This window comes from Thalassophryne amazonica, chromosome 9 (assembly GCF_902500255.1).
Source record: "Thalassophryne amazonica chromosome 9, fThaAma1.1, whole genome shotgun sequence".
Lineage (NCBI taxonomy): Eukaryota > Metazoa > Chordata > Actinopteri > Batrachoidiformes > Batrachoididae > Thalassophryne > Thalassophryne amazonica.
Window position 1 is genome coordinate 13,266,964 of NC_047111.1, and position 9,803 is coordinate 13,276,766.

A 9,803-nucleotide genomic window follows, 5' to 3' on the forward strand; every position below is an offset into this window, starting at 1 on the left:
TCTTCTTTTAGTTGCACCAATCACACCAACCACCTCGGCACATCCATAAACCTCCTCTTTGGCCTCCCTCTTTTCCTCCTGTCTGGTGGCTCCATCCTCAGCATCCTTTTCCCTATATACCCTGGGTCCCTCCTCTGCACATGCCCAAACCATCTCAATCTCACCTCTCTGAACTGTGAACAGTTCTGCCAGCAAACCTCTCATTTCTGTCACCGACTGAGTCCATCATCTCAATAGAAGTGCCCACTCTTAAAGCAGGTAGCTCAGTAGATAAGGAGCTATCTTGCAATTATATAAGTAGACCTAGCTTCTAATCCCTCTCATTGTTGGGAAAGTGTAAGTACACGGACCCACAACAGGGGGCGCAAATGAACGGACAATGGAATAGGTCAAATAACAACACTTTACTGTTGCGAACGTGCACAACAAACACAACAGATTACACAATAGATCAGCGGTCAAATTACAAGGTGTCGTGTGGGCAGGCTCGAAGATAGGAGACGTCTGTCCAAAGCAGAACCGGAACCACACGATTTCCTCCGCCACCAGACCCCGGGAATACTGGAGCCGCCAAGTCCCGAACTCCCAGGTGGCCACTGCCTCCGCGTGTCGGACCTGGTACTGCTGGCGAGGAACAAAAACACAATTAAACGTGGGTGCGTCTGCATCCAGCAATCTGCACGGCAGGGAAGCTACCTCCACCTCTCGTTGGAGAAAAAGTCTGTTATCACTCACAAAAAGCACAAAAAAAAGGGCTTTCTATCAAGCAGTCAGGCTGAGGATATTACCTTTCAGGTAGAACGATATCTCGGCAAAGAGGTGGAGATGACGTCTTGCTGATATACCGATGCAGATCAGATGAGTGGTGACAGCTGTCACAGGTGATGAGTGTCAGCTGTCACCCCGGCTGCTCTTGTGAGGCGGCAGCGCCCTCTTGTGCCTGGAGCCCGCACTCCAGGCAGGGTGCCCTCTGGTGGTGGTGGGCCAGCAGTACCTCCTCTTCAGCGGCCCACACAACACTCATGTTGCCTTTCTGTGCCCTTGGACAAGACAGTCTGCATTGTCTCAGTCCACCCAGCTGTAAATAGGTAATGGCCTTGCCTGGAGAAGTAACCCTCGCTGGACTGGTGTCCCATCCATGAGGAGTTGTAGAATCTCACACTTACAGAGATAAGCACCAGTACCAACAGTCCTCTGGGCCCTACATGACTCTGAAAGTTCCCCCCTGGCAGACCCCGTGCAGTCGGGAAGGCAGGCTGACTGGGTGACTGTGAGGAGGAAGCGTAGCCCTAAACAGAAGCCCCGTGTACACCGTCAACCCGTTCACATCTCTAACCGTTTTTCCCCACTCGACGATACACTCGCCGAGGATCAAACTTTGGTTATTGGCGACTCTGTTTTGAGAAATGTGAAGTTAGCGACACCAGCAACCATTGTCAATTGTCTTCCGGGGGCCAGAGCAGGCGACATCGAAGGACATTTGAAATTGCTGGCTAAGGCTAAGCGTAAATTTGGTAAGATTGTAATTCACGTTGGCAGTAATGACACTCGGTTACGCCAATCGGAGGTCACTAAAATTAACATTGAATCGGTGTGTAACTTTGCAAAAACAATGTCGGACTCTGTTGTTTTCTCTGGGCCCCTCCCCAATCAGACCGGGAGTGACATGTTTAGCCGCATGTTCTCCTTGAATTGCTGGCTGTCTGAGTGGTGTCCAAAAAATGAGGTGGGCTTCATTGATAATTGGCAAAGCTTCTGGGGAAAACCTGGTCTTGTTAGGAGAGACGGCATCCATCCCACTTTAGAGGGAGCAGCTCTCATTTCTAGAAATTTGGCCAATTTTTTGGGATCCTCCAAACTGTGACTGTCTAGCGTTGGGACCAGGAGGCAGAGCTGTGGTCTTATACACCTCTCTGCAGCTTCTCTCCCCCTGCCATCCCCCTATTACCCCATCCCCGTAGAGACGGTGCCTGCTCCCAGACCACCAATAACTAGCAAAAATCTATTTAAGCATAAAAATTCGAAAAGAAAAAATAATATAGCACCTTCAATTGCACCACAGACTAAAACAGTTAAATGTGGTCTATTAAACATTAGGTCTCTTTCTTCTAAGTCCCTGTTGGTAAATGATATAATAATTGATCAACGTATTGATTTATTCTGCCTAACAGAAACTTGGTTACAGCAGGATGAATATGTTAGTTTAAATGAGTCAACACCCCCGAGTCACACTAACTGTCAGAATGCTCGTAGCACGGGCCGGGGCGGAGGATTAGCAGCAATCTTCCATTCCAGCTTATTAATTAATCAAAAACCTAGACAGAGCTTTAATTCATTTGAAAGCTTGTCTCTTAGTCTTGTCCATCCAAATTGGAAGTCCCAAAAACCAGTTTTATTTGTTATTATCTATCGTCCACCTGGTCGTTACTGTGAGTTTCTCTGTGAATTTTCAGACCTTTTGTCTGACTTAGTGCTTAGCTCAGATAAGATAATTATAGTGGGCGATTTTAACATCCACACAGATGCTGAGAATGACAGCCTCAACACTGCATTTAATCTATTATTAGACTCTATCGGCTTTGCTCAAAAAGTAAATGAGTCCACCCACCACTTTAATCATATTTTAGATCTTGTTCTGACTTATGGTATGGAAATAGAAGACTTAACAGTATTCCCTGAAAACTCCCTTCTGTCTGATCATTTTTTAATAACATTTACATTTACCCTGATGGACTACCCTGCAGTGGGGAATAAGTTTCATTACACTAGAAGTCTTTCAGAAAGCGCTGTAACTAGGTTTAAGGATATGATTCCTTCTTTATGTTCTCTAATGTCATATACCAACACAGAGCAGAGTAGCTACCTAAACTCTGTAAGGGAGTTAGAGTATCTTGTCAATAGTTTTACATCCTCATTGAAGACAACTTTGGATGCTGTAGCTCCTCTGAAAAAGAGAGCTTTAAATCAGAAGTGTCTGACTCCGTGGTATAACTCACAAACTCGTAGCTTAAAGCAGATAACCCGTAAGTTGGAGAGGAAATGGCGTCTCACTAATTTAGAAGATCTTCACTTAGCCTGGAAAAAGAGTTTGTTGCTCTATAAGAAAGCCCTTCGTGAAGCTAGGACATCTTTCTACTCATCACTAATTGAAGAAAATAAGAACAACCCCAGGTTTCTTTTCAGCACTGTAGCCAGGCTGACAAAGAGTCAGAGCTCTATTGAGCTGAGTATTCCATTAACTTTAACTAGTAATGACTTCATGACTTTCTTTGCTAACAAAATTTTGACTATTAGAGAAAAAATTACTCATAACCATCCCAAAGATGTATCGTTATCTTTGGCTGCTTTCAGTGATGCCGGTATTTGGTTAGACTCTTTCTCTCCGATTGTTCTGTCTGAGTTATTTTCATTAGTTACTTCATCCAAACCATCAACATGCTTATTAGACCCCATTCCTGCCAGGCTGCTCAAGGAAGTCCTACCATTATTTAATGCTTCAATCTTAAATATGATCAATCTATCTTTGTTAGTTGGTTATGTACCACAGGCCTTTAAGGTGGCAGTAATTAAACCATTACTTAAAAAGCCATCACTTGACCCAGCTATCTTAGCTAATTATAGGCCAATCTCCAACCTTCCTTTTCTCTCAAAGATTCTTGAGAGGGTAGTTGTAAAACAGCTAACTGATCACCTGCAGAGGAATGGTCTATTTGAAGAGTTTCAGTCAGGTTTTAGAATTCATCATAGTACAGAAACAGCATTAGTGAAGGTTACAAATGATCTTCTTATGGCTTCGGACAGTGGACTTATCTCTGTGCTTGTTCTGTTGGACCTCAGTGCTGCTTTTGATACTGTTGACCATAAAATTTTATTACAGAGATTAGAGCATGTCATAGGTATTAAAGGCATTGCGCTGCGGTGGTTTGAATCATATTTTGTCTAATAGATTACAGTTTGTTCATGTAAATGGGGAATCTTCTTCACAGACTAAAGTTAATTATGGAGTTCCACAAGGTTCTGTGCTAGGACCAATTTTATTCACTTTATACATGCTTCCCTTGGGCAGTATTATTAGACGGTATTGCTTAAATTTTCATTGTTACGCAGATGATACCCAGCTTTATCTATCCATGAAGCCAGAGGATACGCACCAATTAGCTAAACTGCAGGATTGTCTTACAGACATAAAGACATGGATGACCTCTAATTTCCTGCTTTTAAACTCAGATAAAACTGAAGTTATTGTACTTGGCCCCACAAATCTTAGAAGCATGGTGTCTAACCAGATCGTTACTCTGGATGGCATTTCCCTGATCTCTAGTAATACTGTGAGAAATCTTGGAGTTATTTTTGATCAGGATATGTCATTCAAAGCGCATATTAAACAAATATGTAGGACTGCCTTTTTGCATTTACGCAATATCTCTAAAATCAGAAAGGTCTTGTCTCAGAGTGATGCTGAAAAACTAATTCATGCATTTATTTCCTCTAGGCTGGACTATTGTAATTCATTATTATCAGGTTGTCCTAAAAGTTCCCTAAAAAGCCTTCAGTTGGTTCAGAATGCTGCAGCTAGAGTACTGACGGGGACTAGCAGGAGAGAGCATATCTCACCCGTGTTGGCCTCCCTTCATTGGCTTCCTGTTAATGCTAGAATAGAATTTAAAATTCTTCTTCTTACTTATAAGGTTTTGAATAATCAGGTCCCATCTTATCTTAGGGACCTCATAGTACCATATTACCCCATTAGAGCGCTTCGCTCTCAGACTGCGGGCTTACTTGTAGTTCCTAGGGTTTGTAAGAGTAGAATGGGAGGCAGAGCCTTCAGCTTTCAGGCTCCTCTCCTGTGGAACCAGCTCCCAATTCAGATCAGGGAGACAGATACCCTCTCTACTTTTAAGATTAGGCTTAAAACTTTCCTTTTCGCTAAGGCTTATAGTTAGGGCTGGATCGGGTGACCCTGGACCATCCCTTGGTTATGTTGCTTTAGACGTAGACTGTGTTTCATAATTATTGTATGGCCTTGCCTTGCAATGTGGAGCGCCTTGGGGCAACTGTTTGTTGTGATTTGGCGCTATACAAGAAAAAAGTTGATTGATTGATTGATTGAAAAGGATTTCGAGATTACAATCTCAAATCAACATGCATGCTAAAATAACCATGAGCGTGAGCATCTCCTTGAACACACAGACACAAAGACATTCCAGTGGTACTCAATGATCCTTCTGAAGAGATCTGGTACAAAGACACCCGTCCTTGCCTTAGGTTGCTGGTGAGCATCAAAGTCTCACAACCAGACAGTAAGACAGGAAGCATTAGGACCCTAAAATATAGTACAGTCATCTTGCAAAGATATCAATTTCACCAATCACCTTTGTCCACTGATCTCATGATCGCACAAGATCTTCCCAGGTCTCGCTCAGTCTCAAAGTTCAAGGACCCATAGACATAAATGTCACTGCTGAGATCAGCGAATGTGTCTACAAGTTCAACACCTTCACCACATACAGATACACTTCAGATGGCTGAGTCCAGGAAGTCAATGAAAGTCTTGATCCAGGACCATCACAAACCCAGACAATGATTCTGTACTCAGCATCTCAAGTGCTGTATTCATAGTATCCATTGATATGGCTAAGATTACAGCAACATCCATGAAGTCAAGGTCCCCAAACCTTTTTTTCACATCGTATGCCTTTTTGTTAGTCCTCGTATCCAGTAACTGTGCCTATGCTGTCCGGACTTATGATCGCAGCTCTCTTTTTAACATCAAAGAGTCTATGGAACGCTGCTTTAATGATAGAGACAGCTACAAACAAACTTTCCCCCCCACCGTTTGTGTGCGCACCCACTTCCTCAGAATACCTACTGCTGTTGCGAGTCCCAGGCAATCCCAGGAAGAACTCGAGGAGGAGGAGAGGGCGCAGGGCCGGCATGCAGTGCATAATCAAACGGGCCATGTGGTCAGCCGGTTTCTCCCGTTCGGACCGAGGTTACCGGTGGTTGCAAATGGTTCCTCTTCAGCGGGACGCGAATGAAATCGCTGCGTCACAGCCACCGCTCTCTCAGAACACTGGTATGGAGTCTCTGCAATGCTGGCGACGAGATGGAACGGCTCCGTGGCATTCGTGCTCTCAGATGTCTGCCCAGCTTTCATCTTAGCCTCAGGCCCCACCACCACCAACAACAAAAACAACAGAGAAACAGCTGATCCGCCGGTACAGCCGGGGACCACGTGACCGCGAGAGCTGGCTGCGACCAATCACGCTCTGCCCAGCTGACGCGAAGGGGATGACATCATCAAGTCGGATTGGTTTATTGAATGCGTGCTCAATAGCAAACAAAGCTTTTTCTCTCAATGAGCTCTTTACCAGGGAGAGCTTGGACTTCATGTTCCTCACAGAGACGTGGCCGAAGGACGGAGAGTTTTTTTTACTTAAACGAACTGTGCCCTGTTGGCTGCTGTGCTCTCGGGAAGCCCCGCCTCTCTCGTAGAGGTGGAGGTCTTGCTGCTGTGTATCAGGACAGACACACATGCAGAGTGATTGACACTGAACACTTCTCTTCTTTTGAGTCACAAGTAATAAAGGTTGGCTCTTTAAACTCTTTTTACTGTATCTTAATCTATTGCCCTCCTGGCCCTGCAGGGGTTTTTCTACATGAGTTCAACAGTTTTTTATCTTCTCTTATAAAATTAGAAAGAGTTTTAGTTCTTGGAGATTTTAACCTACACATTGATGATACTACGTCCAACCCAGCACTGGAACTTTTATATATGATTGAAACGTTTGATTTTAAACATGTATCAGGCCCCACCCACTCGAAGGGTCATACTCTGGACTTGGTGTTTTCTCTTGGCCTACACGTCACAAATATGCATGTGGAAGACGTCCACCTGAGTGACCACAGCTGTATTTTTTTTCAGGTTGATGTTCCCCCTGAGCCTAGGCCTGTCTCTAAATGGGCAGAAAGGAGGATCATTACACAAACTACAGCTGACAGATTTTGTGCCTTATTTCATCTCAGTGCTTTTAATGACTGTACGGATGTCAATGATCTTATGCATCATTTTAACTCTCACTGTGCCACATTATTGGACTTGGTGGCCCCTTTCAAAACAAATAATGTCCGTGAGAAGTCATGTCCATGGATAAATGACAGTATCTTGGAGTTAAGAAGACTGTGTCGGAAGACGGAGCGCTTGTGGAAATCCACGCACCTTGAGGTCCATAGGTTACATCTCAGGGACCTTATTTCCACGTTAAATGATGCATTAAGAGAGGCAAGATCTAAATATTTCCATCGCCTGATAATGTCCAATAAGGGAAATCCAAAGGTGCATTTTAACACAATTAACTCTCTCGTGTCCCATGCTGCCTCTGCAACCTCTGAGTTTTGTAAAGCAGATGGCACTGACCTCTTGGAGTTCTTTGTTGATAAGGTCAGACACATAAAAAATGCCTTTACTGACCCCTTGTGGTCTGGCCCAGTCCGGCCTGAACTGCCACTACAGGTCTGGTCGTCTTTCAACCGAGTGTCACTAGAAGACATTGCAGCAGTTGCAACTAAAATGAACCTGACCTCATGCCCATTTGATGTCCTTCCCTCCAAGCTTTTTTTAGATACTTTTGACTCAATCGGGCCATGGGTCATGAAAATGTTCAACATGTCCCTGTCATCCGGTCTCTTTCCGAGGTCATTTAAACATGCTGTGGTGGAACCAAGACTCAAAAAGCCTAACTTGGACCAGTCTGAGCTTAAGAATTTCCGGCCAATATCGAAGCTCCCCTTTCTAGCAAAAATACTGGAAAAAGTGGTCGCAAAACAACTAACGTCTTTCCTTGAGATGCACAACATCTATGACACTTTTCAGTCAGGCTTTCGGAAACACCACTCCACCGAGACCGCACTACTGAGAGTGTCTAGTGATATCATGATGGCCGCTGACGCAGGAAGATGCACGGTCCTAGTCCTGCTAGACCTGTCCGCAGCCTTCGACACCGTCGACCATAGCATTATGGTCAACCTCGATCTGGCGCAATCTGGTAGGGTTGTCGGGGTCCGTGCTGAAGTGGTTTGCCTCATACTTGGAGGAGAGGACCTTTAGTGTGTTGGCTGGCCATAAACTATCGAAAACAGCTGCTTTACAGTATGGTGTCCCGCAAGGTTCTGTTTTGGGGCCACTGCTGTTTCAATTGTATGTCCTTCCCCTCGGCCAGTTCAGGACTTCAGGGATATTTCCTACCACCTGTTTGTTTCCTTTAAGATTTCAGAAGTCCACAAATTGAACTCTTTATTTGACTGCCTGTCACAGGTGAAGAAGTGGCTTAATGGAAACCGTCTGCAGCTGAACTCTGAAAAAACTGAGACACTTATTGTTGCCCCTGACAGTGCTGTTCCTGTTATCAGGAGCCTCCTTGGATGGCAAAAACAAGCCTTAGAAACCTTGGCGTTATTTTTGATGAAGGAATGTCTCTTGCTCAGCACGCAAGCAAGCTTGTGAAGAATTGCTTCTTTCAATTGCGAAATATCGCCAAACTTAAACAATTGGTGTCACAGAAAGAATTAGAGGAAATCATCCATGCCTTTGTCTCCACGTGGTTGGACTATTGCAACAGCCTGTTCACTTGCCTGGGTAAGAAGGAGATAAATCGGTTGCAGTATGTCCAGAACTCTGCTGCGAGGCTTCTGACCCACACCAACAGGAGAGCCCACATCACGCCTATCTTGGAATCCCTCCACTGGCTCCCTGTTGCCTCCAGAATTAATTTTAAAATCTTGGTTTTGACTTTCAGAGCACTACATGGTCAGGCTCCTGATTACATTGCTGACTTGATTCAGCCTTACACCTCAGCCCTCAGCCTCAGATCTTTAGGTCAGAACTTGTTGATGGTTCCTCGAACCTCCATTAAAACTCGAGGAGACCGATCTTTTAAAGCCGTAGCGCCTCGTCTCTGGAACGAACTCCCTCTGTCCCTGGACTCTGTTGAGATGTTCAAAAAGCAACTAAAGACTCTACTTTTTAAACAGGCTTTTCATGGCCAATAATCTTTTAGTACTGAGTGTTTTACTGTATATTTTTATTGTTTTACCTTGTAAAGCGCTTTGTGACCCCTGTCTGTGAAAAGCGCTATATAAATAAAGTTTACTTACTTACTTACTTTTTTTGCCCCCCCCCCCCCCAAAAAAAGAAAGAAAATTATGGTTTTCCACAACCTGACCCAACACCCAGTCCATGCAAGTAGTGAAGAGGGTAGGGGCAAGAACACATCCCTGAGTAACGCCAGAATTCACCTGGAAAAATTCTGTCTCTGCTCTGTACAGCACGATGATGTCTAAAAACTTCTCAGGATGTCCCAGAGAGCAGAGCTGATACTCACACTTGCATTTTATGAGTCCTTGGCCTGCAAGGACTCATAAAATGGTTCTTGGTGTGATGCAGTAAGTAGACAGAACTGAATCCTATCAGATGAAACTCTTAATTCATGTTTCACCCAAAACACCCACATGACTAATTAAGTGAAGAAATGCGTGTGTTTCAGTTGGTCAAGATAGGGCCCAAAATGTATTTGAAAAAAATCTGACAGTATGTTTAAAACTATTTGGAATATTGATTAATCTCTTCTGAAACATACCAGCTTTCTGCCTGTATTTGTCATTTCTATTAAAAATCAATTTGTGTGTCAATCAGTGAAAAGTGAAGTTTGTCCTCAGAATCATCTGCATCTGTGCCGATCATCTGAACATCTGCAGCAGCTTTTGTGCCAAATTCACAAAGTGTTAAAAGAGGCCATTAAAGTATG